This window comes from Ambystoma mexicanum, chromosome 6p (assembly GCF_040938575.1).
Source record: "Ambystoma mexicanum isolate Mex_15411 chromosome 6p, UKY_AmexF1_1, whole genome shotgun sequence".
NCBI classification, from domain to species: Eukaryota; Metazoa; Chordata; class Amphibia; order Caudata; family Ambystomatidae; genus Ambystoma; species Ambystoma mexicanum.
The window spans coordinates 865695821-865715686 of record NC_090935.1 but is presented as its reverse complement, the minus strand read 5'-3'; the positions used below and the strand labels follow the sequence as shown (position 1 = coordinate 865715686).

General features: G+C 44.1%; 1 protein-coding gene across 1 annotated transcript in view; it reads left to right on the top strand.

The window, feature by feature from the left end:
• The first annotated feature begins 226 nt into the window (after nucleotides 1-226).
• PJA2 (praja ring finger ubiquitin ligase 2) overlaps nucleotides 227-19866 on the top strand; it is a 578273-nt gene continuing 558633 nt past the window's right edge. Inside the window, exon 1 of the mRNA XM_069625483.1 lies at nucleotides 227-373. The gene's annotated coding sequence lies outside the window, so the exon portion shown is untranslated. The remainder of the gene's footprint in view (nucleotides 374-19866) is intronic.

Sequence of the window (19866 nt, the reverse complement as noted above, 5' to 3'; positions counted from 1 at the left end):
TATGAGATATGCAAATAAGATTAAATGTTCTCTTGTCAAACTAATGTCAGTTACTTAAGGACAGATCATCTCTTTCGAAAATACATTTATCTACAACACTATTACAAAAGGTAAATAAAAGTGTACAGAGCGTGTTCCTGATTCTATTGCGACAAGTCCTCAATGTGGTGAGCCTGAGCCCACTCTGAAAAGTTGTCACCATGTAGATCAGGCATATACGCCAGGGAACGTAACGTGCTGCACATCACGTGATGTGGAGGACGTCTTGCTTGGGTCCGTTTTTCGAATAGGAACTAGACCCACGGTCACCACCGTACTGTTTGTGGTGGGTGCCTTCGACCGCGGTTTGGGGGGTGTGACAAGTTAGCAAAAGGTAAGGGTGGAACCATGGGGGCAGGGAGGGTCTTTAGGAGAGAAGCGGGGTGGGCGGTCTTCTCGAGGGAAATGCGGGCATAGGGGTTGTGTGCGAATGAGTGCTTAAACCCCACTATCATGGTGGTAGGGTATCGAGGTTGGCAGGGCTAGGTCACGGGGGTCAGTGGGGTGATGTTGGCAGGCGATTTAAATTTATTAAGGGTGAGTGGGCATTCCGATTTTTCGCGGAGTTTTTTTTATCGCTGTAATTTCACATCGAATGTCGGTTTTCAGCCACAATAGACGAGTTTGTTTATAAAGCAAGCATCCCCAACAGGCCTTCGTTTGGAATGTGTCACCATCCCGAAAATGTAAATACCTCCCTTTTTGACTTACATACGATCCGCTTCACTGCAATTCTTTTTTTACTCTCCAAAAATATTTCTTCTCCAATTACCTCAAAGAGATTATCTTCCAAAACCATGTGACATCGCCCTCGTGTGTTGTGTTTGTGTGTAATACGTAGGTGTCTTCCATAGCAGGTATTGCCGCATTCAAGCTCTGTGAAATAGAGTAAGGTTGGTTGGCAGAGACGGACACTTGTAAGGGGGAGCCCAGATGATGAGTGGATAGGAAGCAGTGGTTGCCATGGGACCGGGCTGGGCGAAGGTTAGTCATGAAGGTATAGGGTGCCGAGGACAAAATTATCCGAAGGAAAGATGGACGTGGTCTAGTGATAGAACGAGCAAGTATCCGGCTGCCTTAACATTGCAGATTAAGGACAAGGTACTTTGGATAACTGAAGTACAGGCTGTTGCAATAATCATGCCTGTGCAACGTTATAGTGTGGACCATTTCCACCTTTAGTTGCGTGTTAAGGCAGGGCAGGATAGCACGTGGAGGTAGTAGTGACACCCTTTAACCATTTATTCTGTCTGTCTGCTAAAGGATAGTTTATGGTTAAAATAAAATACACAGGATCTTGCCTTCAATGGTAGGAGTAAGTGGTGGCCCAGTGAATGGATGGCGGTCAGTTGAAGCAGGAGCAGGACTCTATGAAAATAACTTCCGTTTTGAGGCATTCGAGCACAGGATGTTTTCAATTTGCATATCTTGCAAGGATGCAATGCAGATCGAAATTATCTAGGTGTTGTCAATTGATCTAAAGGCAATTGGAGTGTCATCTGCATACAACTGAAAAGGGGTAGAGCATGATTCCATGATGTTGGCTAAAGGTGTCTGTGTATGGAGTGGCATCTGCAAGGGTTTTTTTTTTACTTTTAATACAAGTATGCAGGGAATTCTGTTTAGGAAGGTGAGATCTGCTATTTATTTCCTACTTTCATAATGATACATGACAAATAGTATAATGTACACATGTACCTTGCTGGGCTCGGCTCCTGGTATCCCCATCAGCTGTCCTTCGATGTGGATGTCCTCGTGGCTTCAATCACCTCTAGGATTTTGCTCTCATTGTCCTTGTATTGGGGTTCCTGCTCTCAGTTCTTAGAGTGGTCTTCAGAGTGCACAGGGTCTGTTTTTGCATCATTTTTCTTTGCGTATGCGTCAATCACCGTCTGCTTTGGCTGAGCACCCTTCTTCCCTCAGGCATCAGGGACTATTCTCTGCTTCTAGGCCTTGCTTAAACGATGTGGTCTCTCTTGTCCGGGTGACTATTCCCCTCGTGGGAGGTCCAGGATCTGGTTTTTGGCTCTGTATTATTGGTAGTCCTGCGTATGTTTGGGTGCTTGTTGCTTGTGATGCAGGGTGATCTATTACCAGATCTCAGTGATTTGCTGCTGCCTGTGAGGGGACCTGGACTGTAGGTTCTGCTTGTACACTCCGCCGGCCTGCGTGGGCACCTGGGTTGCACTGCTGCTATCATCGCTTTCTTGGCTCTCTGGGTAAGAAGAGGTGGCTGATGGCATGTATGGGCCAGCTGATGCTTATTGCCCCCCTCTTCCCTTGCCGTGTTGTATAGGGGCTAGAGAGAAGTGCTCTGACCCCAGAGACTGCACACTGTCCTGTTGGCAGGTAGACCTATCGCCAGTGATATGATGTGGCGACTCTTTGCCTGGCTGGTGCTGCTTTACTCCTTATAGGCTTATGTGGCGTCACGGGCTATAGAGCCACCGTCTCTGGTGCTCATGGGGCAAGGTGGGGAGGTTTCTGTCTCAAACGAGCACGCCAGTGCGTTCTAATTTGTTTTTTCCCCTTGCACGTGTTATTGGAGGCCCAGGGAGAGTGCTCTGGGTGCTTTATCAGCTGGCTTTTATTAGGCTGCTCCGAGGCAGTCGCGTACTGTCCCTCCCCCTGCCATTCCACGGCTGGGGCTCCTTGTCGGCCCTCTCTGCATACAGGGACCTTGTGAACGCTGCGTGCTGCAGGGGCATCTGTATGTCCTTACCAGTTGCGCTCCGGAGCTGGGCAGCATCTCCTGTGTGGTCCGCTGGTCGGTCAGGGCGGCATCTCAGGGCTGCTTGCTAGCCATCGGGGGGTATCCCGCAACGGCTTCATCTTCCATGGATCGCAGCTGCCATTTTGTGTACATCCTTCTGGACGATCCTTGCTAATTCATCCACGTTTGCACTGTCCAGGTTCCCGAATTGTTGGTCAACGGACGCCGCAGGGGCTCACACATATGTTGTCTTTGTGAAGATGGTAGTTCGTTGCATCAGAGGCATGATCTATTTTAGCGGGATCAGGCGGGGAGTTTGCTTCGGTTGCGTCGTCCTCGCCTTGCGGCTGGCCACGCCATTAGGTTGCGCATAGTTCAAGTATGATACCGGACAGAAATTGAGACCATATTGTAGGACTTTTGTTTGCTCTAATGTAAGGGTATAAGATGAAAGATTTATTATCATAGTATCAATATCTGTAATTGCAAGGTCCTTATGTTTGCCAGAGCGATTCAACCTCTGATCTGTCGGTGTCTGAGGTACTTGTTCCGTTGTCCCCACCTTGTTTTCCTTTTCCTCTCTGTCCCACAATTCTGCCTCAACCTCTTCCTCTACTCTTTTTATTATTGCGTCCATCTATACATAAGTCTAAATTCTTCTAAAAAATTCATTTTTATTGATGGCTGTTCTCCTTGACTGGTGATTACTTCTATTAGAGGAGGCAAAGTCGCTCGAGGTTGAGACTGTACCTTCTGGAATAGCTAGGTTTATTGTAGGATTTTTTTTCTCAAAGAATCAAAGCGTAGTGCTGCATCCCTTTTCATAATCTTCTTTATCTCTGAGAAACTTTCTTTGTTTTCTTAGCTTGATGTCATCTTCAAAAGATTTTAAACCTCCTTGCATACGTGCTCTTAGTTTCTTTCCTTCGCTTTGTGGAGGTTTTAACAACTGTTCTTCGACCTCCTGAATTTTTAACAACCTCTTTTGCCGATCTATGCAGGCATATTTAATTAGAATGTTGAGAAATGCAACGGAGCAGGTATTGGTCGAATCACCCCACTCCTGCAGCATTGCTGGATCTTGGCCCTCGAATGAAGGGGACTTCAAGATCATTAGACCTCTTGGCAGTCTGTCAACATCAATATAGTTTTGTAATGTGCTACTCCCACCATTTGCTGGTCTCTTTTCTGCAACTTCTCTAGCTCTCTGAACAATGTCATTTTATCGTTACCTGCATTTACTTGTGAGTTGTTATTCTTGCCGATCCTACTGACATTCTGTATCTCACTGAACAAAGCCTGCGCTTGTTCCTGGCGCACGCTCTCCTTATCTACCTGTGACATCATGTTGCAATTTTATGAATGTGTCTGGATTCACGCTTTAATTGGAGACGTTCTGCATTATAGGACACAGGGATCCTGACAAAGTATACCAAAGGGCTTATTAGTGTGGCTGAATAACAAGTGAATGCGGCAAGCTATTATGCCGATGCAGGAGGAAACCTCTCTTTGCCTTCTGGTCAAACAAAATGTCTATTTCACCTGGATCACTCATGGGAAAACTGCTGGTGAACCAAAGCCCCGTGTGCGTGGGGTGCAGGTCCAACGCCAACCACCATGACAAGTATATATAAAAAAGAAAAAACACGTGGTGTACAACTCTCGGGATTGCACTCCCGTGGAGCCACCCTCGATCCTCTTTCCAATGGAAATAATTCTCCAAAAAGCAGTGAGATAGAAAAAATGTCCAGCTTTAATGAAGTCGCAGGGTAAAATCAGTAAAAACGCAGTACAACACGTTTTGCCTCGACCTTCAGATCGAGAGGAGACAGACTTAACCACAAGAAGACCTATTCGTACAGGCTAATGGATCAAACTCATCCAATGAATCACGACATCAGGTACTAAGACATCAATTTAATATAAAATCGCCAAGCTCATCTACTGAATTTCGACGTAGAGACAGAATTCTGAATACTAAGAGGCCTGGTCACCATAATGACACTTGCGCATAACTAGCGACATCATTTGGAGAAGAATTATGTGGGATAATATCGTGTAACACTAGAGAATTCCAGCATTTGTTCCAAGATTTCCCTCTGCCTCTGTCGAATAACTTTGCTATCTGCCTTCAGGAGACCTGGCTGCAGGAGTCGCCAATAAAAGTCGGCTATACCGTTTTACTAAATATGGCAGGAAAAAATCTCTTGGGTCGTCCTTTCTCTGGTCTCCTCTCCACGTTGAACAATTCCTATGGGTGGGCAGTAAAGCAAACTTTCAATCCAAACATCTAAGTTCAAGGGACACTTTGGAACCTTTCAATTTCAAATAAAGAACAAACGAATTGTCCACTATTGATAAATACTTATTGGAATCCAGCAATGATCTCGACAGCCAGCTTCATAAAAGCAGTGATTTCGATAATTGACCCTTGCTTGACTTCTTGTCTAGATCTGCTAATAATAATTTGTGGAGATTTAAGCTTCTCTTGGTTTGATTTACAGCAAACAAGCTCAACCAACACCCCCACTCTCATCTCAAGAGGTAATATGTGGAGACAGGCCTTGAAAATAAGAAACTGTGAGATGCTAAACGGCTCAGATAAAGGAGATATTCCTGCCGGCACTATCTGGCAAAGAGATCTAACACAGAAATGCTGGACTATATTTGGATGCCCTCATCTTCTTGGTCAAAAATTGACAACTTGAAAATTCAAAAATTCATAAGACATCCAGCAGTAATCATGATTTACTAGAACTAACTTGGTCATTACAACGGGTAGTGAATTCGAAGAAGTACATCTGGCCAGTGGAAATAAGTCAAGGGGACAATAGACTGAGAATCAAGGAGTGTCATACAAGCTCACTGAGATGAAAGCTAAATGAGAGCTCGAGTTAATTATTCTCAAGAATAAATTACGCCCTTTTTCTAAATTCTGTACCAAAAAGCCCAATTTAAAGTCTGAGCAACAATCAAAGAAATATGTCTTTAGTGCTCAAGTTAGCCAGGAGAAAGAAAAATGAATAAGAAGATCAGTCTTATAAAATCAACAATCTGTGAACGTGACATCCCTCTAGCCATAAAGAAATGTAAACGGAAATATCGTAATTGGCTTAAATCTTTCAATATAATAAGAGATCAAGAACACAATCTATTTTGAACTTGATCACCCGAAACAATTCCAGAAAAAATTGGAAAATCTTGAATAGAACTCCAAGTCAAGACGCAAGACTGGTAAACAGGATTTCTATGTCAGCTTGGGAACATCACTTCAAAAGCGTTTTCAATGGAGGCCGCGTCTGTTCTGATCTCGTGACTCAAGGTAATACAGAGCCCTGGAATGTCTGTGAATCTTATGAGAATATTGTAAGAATGATTCAACAACTAAAGAATTCTCGAGCTGCAGGTCCTGATGGGCTGACCAACATAATGTTAAAGGAAAGTAAAGAAGTATGGGCAGAATTTGTTGAGCTTTTTTCTCTCATATCCATCTCAAAGGAAATTCCGACCTCTTGGAAATCAGCAGTTATTATTCCAATCTTCAAAAAAGGCAATAGGGAGGATGCAGTAAACTATTGCTCTATTGGATATAATAGGCAAGATCTTTGCCACTTGTTTACAACTTAAAATTACTGTATGGGCTACTAACATCGGCCTTACGGACTGCCGTCAAACTGGCTTCACCAAAGAAGTTGGTACTGAAGTAAACTTATTAATTGTTAATCTTCTAAAACTTGATGCCATGAAGTCTCATAAAAAACTTTTTATGGCTTTCATCGATATGAGACAAGCTTTTGACACTATCAATCGCACCAAACTTTGGTCAAAATTATCAGCGTGGTCTTGTCCGCTACCCTTACTTCATCGTTTAATGGCTCTATGTAATGAAACCCCTATTAGAGTTCGTATTGACAAGAATGGTCAACTGACAAATGAAGTACAAACAACAAATGGTGTAAAACAAGGCTGGCCTTTGGCAGCGCTACTGTTCAAACTTAACATCTCAGATATTCCTGACGATTTGAGTAGTGTGCACTGTTTTCCACTGAAGTTGAATGGTCAACAGATTAACTGGGCTCTTTATGCTGACGATATTGTGCTATTTGACCAAACTGAGATCGGATTACAACAGCTATTGATAGTCTCTTACCTCACAGCTAATTATCTCGTAATCAGTGCCAGCAAATCGAAAATCATAGCTTTTGGAACCAAACAACATTCCATTGGTAAATCCTTCAAATGGACTGCTGCGGGTGAAACAATTGAGTCTGTCTCAGTTGTCCGCTATCTGGGAGTGCAAATCAACAAATCCATCAGAAAATGGGACTGGGTAACAGATCTGAAACATTGCATGGCAATATTTACCATGCATGGTCAAAGGTTGCATTTTGAATACAGCAAATTCACTCTCCCCAATAAGGTCCTTTTTATGTGCAGAAAGTCATTTCAGCCCTTATGCATGGAGCGGAGGCGGGTCTGAATATTGACAATCAAATTTGGTCAATATTAGAGGGCTACTTTTGGAGAAGGGTATTGAGATTGCCCCGAGGTACTTCAACTGTAGCAATCGGGCATGAATTAGGCTTGGAGCCTTTGTATGGGATCATTCAATGGAAATCGATTGCTGTGTTAAGCAAAATCTCTTTACTTAAGGTTGCTGCACGTTATAGAATATTTAAATCAACAGATGTTAATCCCCACTCTGGAATTCTGTGGATTTGTGCCAACAAAATTAGGAAGATCATTGAAGTTGCTGATATAACTTGGGATATGGTACTGGTTACACCTCAACTTGCCAAAAAGAAGTTGCGTCAGTGGAACTGGATAAAGAATAACAAAATCCGTGACTCTATGTCGACTTTTCTTTTCACAGGCGTAACATGCAACAGTTTAGACAAATTATCAAAATATCTTGAAAGATTCCCGTCAAGACGTCACCGTGATAAGTTCCTAAGAATTCGTTTGAATGCATATAACACACAAGAAATGATGTGGTTGAAACATGAAAAAGAGTCAATGGACAATCTTTGTAGATTCTGTACAAAATCAACAGAATCCTTAAAACATCTAATCACGGAATGTGGTGAACTATCGTCCTACCGTTCGTCCTTCTTGGGCAGATTTACTCCTCCCTGGGCACACATTAAGGAATAGTGGTTTACCCTATTGTCTGGAAATTAAGTCTTCATTAATCTGTGCAGTGATCAACTATCTTGAAAAGATTCTGGACCGTGAGCCATCTTTAGGATAATGAACTAAGCAGCGGGAAAATAATAGTTCCAAGAATCTGTTTGTCTGCGGTCTGGAAGGAACGTATGAGTAGGATGTAAATTGTGTGTAATTGTTAAAATAAAAAAAAAAAACATGTTTCACAGCCCTACGGCTGCTGGTTCACATGCGTCTTCATGTTGGGGACATTTTTAAAAAAGACCACATCGACTTTGATGTCTCAAATCTTGAGCTTTAGGGCTTTGTTTTTTTCCATGCCAATGGCATATTGGTGAGGCAGTTAGGTATTCTTGAGGTTGCGCATGTCAGCCATGTTGAAACAGGTTTTCCGTTACGGTAAAAAGTAGAACTTCCACTTATTAAATGAAGTGCTTAATGCAGGATAATACATAAACAAATGGTTGTCGCCATTATCGTAACTAAAGCGAACTATGCATCTTTTCTTTAAAAAATTATAATAATATACCGTTCCGGAAAGAGATGTCTGACACTTATCAAGTACTTAGTGCAAAACGATACATAATCATATCCAGTAGTTATTACCATTGTCAGACCTAAAGCACACCCAACATCTGATTTGCTGAAAAGGCTAAATGACACGTGTAACAGTTTTTTCTGCATGTGTTTACAAAAATTCCAATGTAAAAAGCATAATACTTTCCAATATAGATACCTTTTTAAGGCTCATTTACACTAAGCTTCAAATTTACCTGAATAAGGTGCATAATGCATATGCAGTTCATAGTCATTAACTGCAGCATTACCTGAATAAAGTGCATGTACAGTACATATCATAATAGCAGTTCAGTTGCGACTCTACTCTAGTACAAGGTTGAAAATAAAGTGCACCATGCTTCTTAATACTGATAAACTTAGTCTAAAATACTATGCTTGATCATAAATGTGTGTATAATATTTTATAGCGCGCTCAATACCGGAGGTCATTCTCTATGCGCGGGACTGCGATTCGAACCTGTGTTGCACTGCAACATCTATTGGCAGTGTCTTGCTGCCAATACAAGCGCGTTGCCACTGAGCTATACTCCTGGCCCATATGCATACATCTATTATTTGAAGAAGAAAAAAATGTGACGTAGTAGATGGTTAAACCAACAGAAACATAGTCTACACACCTCAGAAATAATAATGTTAAGGTAACAGCATAATAAACTGTATTAATATATTCTAAAACAATATTGATATCAAATATCATGGTAACCTAACTTACCCTGTTTTTGTTTTTCAATGTTTTGTTTTTGTTCTAAAATGCTTTACAGTGAAATTAATGTGTTGTGTGAATGTATTTTTTAAATAAAATTAACGGTTTTTATTTTTAATGTGTATTACATTTGTGCTGCTTTTGTTAGCATTTATAGCTGGAATTATTGACTAAATTTAATTGCGCACACATTTTTTTATGCCTAGTGTATAGATTATAAATGTATATATATTTGTAGAAGTAAATGTTACTAAGCTTTTACTGTATATATTTGAATACTTTTTCTAGTTGTGTAGTGTTTTTTCTTTTTATACTGTTTAGTAAATTATATGTATTTACAATGACACTTGAATGCTTATGTACATTTTATTGTAGATTTATTTTTAAAATTGGGTGTTTTTTAATTGCAATTTTGTGGCAGTTATGCTTATCTGTTATGATCATTTAGTATTACAAAAATGTTATACTTTTAACATATTATAGATGTACATGTAATGTATTTTTTAATGTTTCATTTCATACCATTGTTTTTATATGTGAAATTGTTATAATTTTATGGTAATATTGTATGCTTTTAAGTGTGTGTGTTAAGGTTACTGTATTTTATTTTACTATATTTTTTTTAATGTATTAATAAAGTTGTTTTTTTACCTTAATGTTATTACTTCTGATGTTTGTAGACATGTTTTTGTTGGTTTAACCTAACTGTTTTGTAACCCCCCCAATAATTTCAACTAATTGTTTTACGGTTGTGTGATTATTTTTATTTTGACTGTTATAAAACTTGTGTCTGTGATGCACGTAAGTGCATGTTTCATAACCGCACGTGGCATACGTGTATTCGTCGTGAGCGCGTGTGTTGTACGTTTCTGTGTGGAGTGTGTGTGCCATAATAGTTGGTATTATAAGAGTATGTGTCGTCAGATGACACGTGCCGTAGGAGCTGTGTCGTACATGCACATGTTGCAGGTGCATTTGTCAGGAACGTGGGAGATAAGTATGTTGTAAAAGTGAGTAATAGCAGTGCATGTCATAGGTGGGTGTGTCATAGAAGCACGTTTTTGTAAGTGTGTGTCTTAGGACTGTGTTGTACGGGTGCATGTTATATTAGTGTGTCATAGAAACGTGTGTTGTAAGCGTTTGTGTTACTATGTACAATGTTAATAACACAAATGTATGTGCAGAGTTCTAATATAAAATGTACCTCCATTCTGCTCATGTTTTGTATGCCTTCTAAAGTGTACATTTGTCATTTATTCTGTCACTAGCCCTTCATGTGCGTTTTTATGAGATGGTAATTGTGTAATGTACGAACGATAAAACTCATACGCTCTGTGTACAGTTCATGACTTACCTTTTGATATGAGTTCTCAGGAGATGTTAATCTTGTAATTTACCTACTGTAAAGCTTGTATGCTCTCCATATGTTATTGCTGGGCGTTTGTCGTAGGACCATGTGTCATAGGAGCACGTTATGTGTAGTAGATATGCTTTGTTTGTTTGTATTGCGCACCAAACCCGGAGGTATCAGGGCACAGAAATTACAAGGAGGTTCACAGCTTAGGTTACAGAAATAAATGACATATGGCAGATATAGAACAGTCGGACAGAGGGTCACAAATACAAGACATCACAAGCAGAGATATGAACATAAGCAGGAGCAAGTAGCCTAATACTTAAGCACAACATTTTTAACGTCGATGTGCAGTATAGTGGGTATGGCCAGTCTCAGTGGTCTATTGTCTTAAGCCAGTTAATGCGGCTGTGTCTAAATGTCTGGTATGATTGATCAGCTCGACTGAGGGAGGCAGGGAGTTCCAAAGCTGGGCCGCTTTAACAGGAAAGCTGCTGCCGCCAACCTTTGAAAGTTTAAATCTGGGAATAGCATGGCAGTTGGAGTTGTTTAGTCTAGAAGGCCTAGAGGAGGTCCTTCTATGGAATCTTTCAGAAAGACAGCTAGGAGCAGCATTGTTGAGCGATTTGTGAGTGAGCGAATTGGTTTTTAGCTGGAATTTAGCATTGGTGGATAACCAATTATGTTGTTGTCTGATCTCGGATATATGTTCTCTCCTAGCTACACCAAAGGCTGCTCTGAGGGCGTTATTTTGGAGAGTTTGGATTCTCCTGATGATATATTAATTGGATCCAATGTAGAGGGCGCTAGAATAGTCCAGCCTGGACAGGATGCGGGCTTTGGCAAGAATGATGCAACTGTTATTAGAGAGGAATGGGTTGACAGATCTAATGAGTTTGCAAGTGTAAGTGGTGGCGGATGCCATGACATTCACTTGTTTAGTGAAGCTGAGAGTAGAGTCGAGGTAAAGGCCAAGAGTTTCTACTCCATTGGCAACTTTGATAAGGTTGCCATCGATTAGAAATGAGGTATATTCATGGCCTGGTTTTCTGATGTTAGATAGGGTACCCAGGATGATGAGCACTGTTTTGTCGTCATTCAGGCATAGACCGTGAGTTGCCATCCATGCCTGGATGATGAGGTAAACTCTATTCACCAAGGCCAAATCCTTGTCGTAATCCCCAGAAAGAGGGAGGAGGATCTGAGTATCATCTGCGTAGTTAGTGTAGGTGATACCAAGATGGTCCAGATCGTCGAAAAGGGGCTTGGTGAATATATTGTACAAAGTGGGAGAGACACAAGGACCCTGGGGCACCCCGCAGGTAATGGGAATAGGGTCTGCGGCTGCTGAGGGGGAGAAAACCCTCATGGTCCTATCACTCAAGAATGACTCAATCCAAATTATAGCCTCCTTGGAGAAGTGTGCGGCTGAGTCTAGATGGCTGCACAAGACCTTATGATCCACAAGATCAAATGCAGCCAAAAGGTGGAGGAGGGCTGATTTCCCTTTGTATCTTAGCGCATCAAATTGGGCCTTTAGGTCGATGAGGGCGGTTTCTGTACCGTGTTGGGGAGGGAAGCCTGGTTGGCGAGCTCCGAGCAGGTGGTATAGTTCCAGGTGTTTCTGCATTTGTAGATAAGCTACCTTTTCCAGGATTTTTAAAAGAAAAGGTATTGTCGTAATAGGCCGGTAATTAGTTGATATTAATGGGTCTAGGGTTTGTTTTTTTAACAGTGGGCGCACCCACGATTCTTTGAGGTTACTGGGAATGGTGCCAGTCAGGGATGAAGCATTGGTAAGCTTCAATATGAAGGGAGCTAGGCCCCTAGCTGCATCCTTGATAAGATGGGCTGGACAAAGGTCACCCTGGCACTTGGGAAGTTTGAGTGATTCTATGACGTTTTCTACCTCAAGGATAGAAGTTTTAGAAAAATTGAAACGAGGGGGTAAGTTATCTGAGGTTAGAGGAGTAATGTTAGGAGGCGTTGAGGTAACTAAGGAGGTTAAGGGAGCCTTTTTTTGGGGTTATTCTTTTTTTTGGAGAGTGGTCACTTTGTTGGTTAAAGCTTGCTGGATATCGGAGCACCAGGATTTATCTTTGGTGCAGGTGTCTGGCGTGGGAGAGGGAGTCTCTAGTTCTTTTAGGATTGTAAATAGTTCCTTCATACTGAGTTGGCTTGAGAAATACGATTGTTGTAAGCTTCTCGTTTGGCCAGGCAGATTTCTTTTATGTAAAGGGATGAGATCTTGGTGAGTTTGATCCTGTTTTCTTCTGAAGGGAGAATTTTTCTATTTTTGTTTTTTTTGCCGTAAGTCTTAGGTGTGGTGTAAACCATTTGTTCAAGTGAGCTTTAGCTTTACTTTGTCTCAGTTTAAGCGGGGCAATTGTCTAGTGTGGTTGTCATGATTTTATTATACTCATCGACAAGCGATCTGGAATCGGTACTGTCTGGAAGAGAGAAGAGTAGGGAGAATAAGAGGAATGAGTCTGTCCACTGTAGTAATCTTTTTGTTCCTAGTTAGTGTTGGTGGGGCGGTGGAAGTGGGTGTAAGTAGTGGTCTAGTGGTAATAAGAGTCAATGACAGAAGGGAATGGTCAGTCCAGGCTGTTGGGGAGATGGAGGTAATATTGGCATTGCAGTTGTAGTCTGCCACCCAATCAAGAATTCTCCCTTTGTTGTGTGTAGGCACATTGATTCTTTGGGTAAAGCCAAGTTCAAACAGGATGTTACCTGTTGTAATGGCATGCTTGTCAAGTGGGTTGTTGAAGCCCAGGTTAAGGTTGCCTAGCATGAGTACTTGCAACGTGTTTTGGAGGTTGTTTGAAAGAATAGTGGAGACATCCTCCTCGAAGGTCCCAGTAGGGCCGGGGGGTCTATAAATTATATGAATGGTAAGGGTCTGGGAGTTAGCTATGGGTAGTTTAGCTGAAATAACTTCAGAAGATAGGATGTCTTGGAGGGGGACTAATCTCAGGGAGAGGGTGGATTTGAAGATAATGGCAATACCTCCATCTTGCGCCTCCTGTCTATCCTGTCTTTAAAATCGAATAGCCATTGGGAATTGCTAACATGAGCATAGGACCATAGGACTCAGTAATGGCAAGAAGGTCTAGATTTTCTGCCAGAATTAGATCAGCAATCTCTGTGGCATGAGCAACCAGAGATCTTGTGTTTATTAGAGCCCCTTTGTTATCAGAACATGTATTGTAGGAGTCTGTTTCATTCGAATGCTATATGTGCGTAAGCCTGAATTGAACCTCACACCAATCATACGCAATGTCCTCCTCTTTGGTACCCTATCCAAGTCCAAACTGTTCCCGCTGAAGAATGCCAGAGTGTCCCTGAAGACCTCCTTGGGTTCATCTGTTCCCCATCGGAGATCAAATATATGGGCGTTCTCATCACACAAAGCTAAGCGTTTGGGGGGAAAAACGACCAGTCACGTTGGCTTGACAGGGTCTCACTCAAGATGGTAGTGTTTCTGCAGCTACTATATTGTTTCCTAAATGTCCCGCTGTGGCCTGGGGCCGAGCTGGTTCAAAAACTCAAATCTGCAATTCTATGGCATTCGGGTTCTGTCCGGCTGAAATGGGATACGTTGACGAGACCATACAATCGGGGTGGGTTCAATGGCGTAACACACAATGTGGGGGCCCGCCTGCGAGCCATGCTGCTGCCCCTGTCCCCCCGACCCCTCCCACCCCCCCCCCACCTCGGCAACAAATCACGGGTTGGGCCACACTCTGGCTGGACTAGATTGTCAGGCTTACGCAATACACACAAACGTGCTGCTGAAGGGGTATGCTGCACACTGCACTAGGAGAAAGATCTAAATGTGTTTTAATGCAATATACAGCACACATTCTGAGAAAAATTGGCTATAAAGCCACAATGTTTCCAATTGTTTTGTAGGGTAACACCAATCCAATACCTGCAAGTCACCAACAGTGCACAGGAACATTAATGCTTTGCTATTAAAAATGCCATGCTACAATGAAAACATGTCCAACTGGCTGCACAATGTAGACAAGTGTAGACATGTAATACCATTACAGTAAGGCATGCCATATTTAGAAATACCTAGACTGGTTGCAACAAAATGCCAGTCAAAGCAATAACACTCATCAAAAAGAGAGCACACATTAAAACCAGCATTTTAGCGGCCTCTAAAAACATGGCCAAACTCTTTAAAATCTGCAAGGAACTGGTCAATCCTGTTGCAGTCTTTACTTCTCCTGTTCCCTCTGTATGGCTCTGGCCTCTCACTTCTCCGCTAAATCTCAGGACAACCTGTCCTCTATCTCCTCTTCCTCTCCCTCTCTAGGCCCCCTTTGGCCATCTCTCCCTCTCCTCCTCCTATTTCCTCTTTCTCTCTGACAACACCTGACGAGGCTTCTAGACAAGTCTGATCTATGCAAGCGTTGTCCAAACAGGTGTTCCCCTGCTTCTCCAGACCCATCAAGGACCATATTGACACCCTCGCTCCAGCCTTGGCCGATTTCTGTAATCACTCTTTAGCCACTGGAATGTTCCCCTCTCCCCTTAAGCACTCCCTTGTGCACCCACTCCTCAAGAAGCCGTCTGCTGAACCTACCTGCCCGGCAAACGATTGCCCAATCTCCATCACCCCTTTCTTGGGCAAACTCTTGGAAAAGCTTGCCATCTTCCAGCTTACTCTCCACACTGAATCTGTTGGTTGTCTCCATGACCATCAGTCTGGCTTCAGAGCTGCCAGGGTCATGGAAACTGCTCTCCTCAACACCCGTGAAGATCTGCTCTCTAACCTTGGTTACAGCATTCCTTCTGTCCTTCACCTCCTTCTTTCCTCTGCTTTCGACATGGTCAACCTCCCCTTCCTGATCAATTGACTGTGTGAACCTGGGCATCAAGGATCAGGCCCTGGAGTGACTGACCGACCGCCTTCCACTTGGACCGCCATCCGTCCCTCCGAGGTCCAACCTGGTCCCATTCTCCCTGCCACCTCTCTCTACCTGTGGCATCCCCAGGGATCTATACTCTCACCCTGGTTTTCCAACCTCTACTTGGCCCCTTTTGGCCCAGCTGATCTCCACCTTCTCTAACTTTCAGTGTTATGCGGATGACTCCGCTTACCTTCAGGCTCCCCTCAGCCTCCTCTCCTGCTCATTCCTGTCTGTCTATCCGCGATTCAGGATTGCTGCGCCTCCAACAATCTCTGCCTTAATGCCAGTAAGACGGAGATCCTTCTCATTGGGACCCCAGCACTTGCTTTCCCTCTCTCACTCTGGCCGTCCACCTTGGGCCCTCTTCCTTCGCCTTCCTGCAAGGCAAAAAACATTGGTGTCATCTTCTATGCCACTCTCTCTTTCTCTCCTCACATCTCGGATGTCGCCAAGAAGTTCATCTACCAGCTGCTCCCCCTCAAAGGGACTCTTACCTTTCTCACTTTCCACCAGAAGCTCGCTGTCTCCAGAGCCCTGGTTCTCTCTAGGCTGGACTACTGCAACAGCCTTTCTCAATCTGCCTTCTTCTACTCTCCATCATCTGTAACTAATTCAGAACAGGACTGCAAGACTCATCCTTGGCCTCAAGCCCAGGGATTGTATCTCTCCAGCCCTGAAATCTCTCCACTGGCTCCCGGGGGCTGTAAGGATCAAGGTCAAGACCCTTTGCATTGTCCACAAAGCTTTCTGGGGCCGGGCTCACACTACATCCAATGCTCTCTTCCAAAATACCTTCCTTCTCGAGCCCTTTGCTCAGCTACCTCCAACTCTCTTAGGGTTAGACACTTCTCCATGCATAGATTTGGGGGGTGGGGGGGTTAGATCTCTCTCCTCTGCTGGTGCCTCCCTCTGGAATGGCCTCCCTGCCCCTTCAAACTTGAGACCGGACCTATCTGACGTTTTGAAAGCAGTTCAAAACATTTTCTCTTCTGCTTTCTCTCTCCCTCCCCAGCTGACCTACCTGTCTGCTGTACTGACCGGTTGCTTGGATACCCTGAGTCTCTGAGTCCAGGCTCTTTCTTGATCGGCCACCCTTGCACTGTCTCCGTGCCTACCATGCACTTTGGGGCTGTAACTGTAACCCTGCAGCTCCTTGTTCTCCTTGCACTACCCATAGCCGCGTTGCCCTGGCTGCATTTACTCTGAGCATTGCAGCCCTGTTTTCCCCTCCCCTCTCCCTTGCACTTTCCCCTCCCTTTCCCCTTGCACCGCTCGTTCTTGCAATGACACAAGGCCTCGTGATATTGTTTGTCTTGTCCTCCCTCCCTTGTCTTGTCACACATAGAAATACTTGTGTACAGGCACGTTACAAAATGACTTGTATCATATTTTAACTCAGATGCCCAGAAAAATATACAACGATGCAGTAAGAAATGGCTAGACTGGCAGCACCCAAAAGCCAATCTAGTCGGGTAATTACACTTAGCAGGACTGCTTTATCAGAAATTCCCAGTTAAACGAACGTCATACCAAACTGAGGAATACCTAGACTGGCTGCACAAAAATGCCTCTCTAGCCACTAATACCACGCATCATGCCTACTTAGCTTGGACATGGGCAACCATTATGATTTATCGCCCAATCCTGCCACCCCCCCCCCCCCCAACCTTCAAAATCGGCTCCTTGGCCAAGAATTACCTCCACGTTCTCCTTCCTTTTCCCAGAGCTTACTGGAATGAGGAAGAGTGGGACTAGGAGTAATGAAGATTACAGGTGTCGAAGTCAGGCATTTCCTCCATGTACCTCTACCTCATCCCAGTACTTGTGTATGAGGCAGAGTGCCTCATACACAAGTACTGGGACGAGAACGAACAGGGCTAGGAGTAATCAAGGCATTAAAACACAAGTAGTGGCTCAACACCATTGAGTTGACTGGGCTTCAGCACTCCGCCCCCGCCCCCTGAAATTTTGGGCTATGTTTGCTCAACCTGGATGACCTTTAGAGCAGTTGCCGGACAGAACAGGACACAGACGTTAAACGGCACCTGGGTTTTGCTGTTGATAAGGGCCCAGCATTTACCAACGTAAAGCATTTCACTGGAGATTTAAAGGAGAGAGTTAACTGCTTGTAACATTGAAGCTGAACGAGAATAGTCTCATTAAAATGCATAAAGAAGTTAGTTGCCCCCATACAAATAATTGTACCACTCCCAACTGCCCGTGAAGTTAGTGCCTCTACCCACATTTGAAGGGTTAGCCCCCCAAAATGTAGGTTCTCTCGTGCCCCTGTACACAAGCACACACACCATTACCATATACACGCACAGCCATCCATCCATACATTTAAGTGTGCACCCTTTCACCGTACACGCACACATGCACACCCAGCAACCCATACATTTGTGTGCACCCTTTCACCTTACACTCACACATGCACGTAGCATGGGGTTGAGGGGAGCCCTATTACTTCAAAAGAAATTGGGGCTCATTACGGGTCCGGCGGTAACCGTGCCGGTGCTACCAGTAGGTTGCCACCGGACCTGTAAAAAATTACTAGCGCCTGACTTCCCAGTGCCACCGGGCTATTCCAAGACGGACTGACGGGAAGTCAGGCACTGGTAATTTCGGTAATCCCCATTTCTGTGGAGTCCCATAGGACTCCATGGGGACACGGAAGCACTGGCACCGTTGTTAACGGTGCTGGTGCTTCTGTGATGGGTCTCCCTACTGTGGCCGCTGTGCTTGGCAGGTTAAGACCAGCAGGTAGACCTGTAATATGCCGGTCCGGAAACAACGCTTACCAGCACAGTTGTTTCTGAACTGGCATGGTCAGAATGCGTCCCATTGTTTATTTTTAAAGTCACACTTACTTCATTAAGAAATTATTTAATTAAGGACTGAACCATAACAGAAATAATTTCTCAATGAAGGCAAAGTGACTTCAAAAATAAACGATTTATTTTTGAAGTCATAGGGCTTCTCCCACAGCCCCCAACCCAACCCCATGACATGGAGGTCTGCCGCCTAGGGTCTTCCATGTTATGGGGTTGGGGGAGCCCTTGGACTTCAAAAAGAAGTTTCTTTTTGTAGTCACTCTGCCTTCATAAAGAAATGATTTCTGTTGCAGAAATTATTTCCTTGTGAATGCAGAGTGAATTAAAAAAGAAACACTTTTTTTTTTTTTTTTTTTTTTTTTTTTTCATGTGGCCCTGTTAGGCCAGTGGGTGGGTTGGCTGTTGCCGAACTTAGATATTGGATTGCAACCCAGGTGCAATATGCGGCATACTGATTTGATTCTGATAGCCCTCTTCCTCATATCAAGCCGGAGCGGCAGCCAGCTGGAACCTGTGATATTCGATCCCTGGTGATGCCCCACTGGTGCGGATTCTGGGTAACACTGACCCAGCCAGGGTCACGATATTTGCATGGGGCAAAATCTGGAAGCGGGTGGGTGTCCCCATCTGTTTTATGGTGACCTTCCTTTGTGGAACTGCTTGCTCAGACGACTGCGCGCAACTGGCCAGCAGCTGGTTACAGCCTCCTCCAAGACGTCTATGAGATGGGGTCCTTCACTGAGTGGCAAGACCTGCCAGAGGTCCTAAGGACGCGCCCCTCCCGATGGCTACACTATTGTGGCCTGCGCTGAGCGTTCAAGAGCATGTGGAAGGAGATTCCCTCACTCCCCCACAACGACCCACTACTAACTCTGGTCATGGAGGGCACCTCGGCCCTTGGGGGATTGTCCAGGTTATACAGTCATCTGCAGGACCGGGCATGCCAACTGCTACTTACGCTTCGTTGGTGGCTGGAGTAGAGACCTGGGTCTGGCTAGAACGGATGAGGTCTGGGATTCCATGTGTGCTTGTACACGTGAGGTGTAATTAAATTCTAGATTTTGCTTCATTCAATTTAAACTGCTGCATAGATATCACTACACCCCTGCAAAACTGCACCTCATGTCACATGAAAGTTCTTCTAAGTGCCCGAGATGTGGCACTGATAATGCAGGATATATGCACATGCTTTGGGCCTGTCCAAAAATGTTTGCTTTCTGGAAGGGTGTATGCAAGACATTGGGCCTCATTACGACCGTGGCGGTCCGGAAATAACGGTGGTCCGGACCGCCTGATCCCGACCCCTGCAGGCGGGAGGTGATGTTCCCGCCAGGTCTGACCTGGCGGGTTTAACACCGCCCGCCTGCAGGCGGACGAGGAAACACCGGCAGCATTACAAGATGCTGCCGGTGTTTCCATGATCCCGATTCCCATTGAGTCCCATAGGACTCAACGGGAATGGGGATTTACACCATTCCGCCTCCGTGATTCCCGGAAAACCGGGGTTGTGATGCCCCGGTAATTCCGGGAATCACGGAGGCGGAATGGTAATA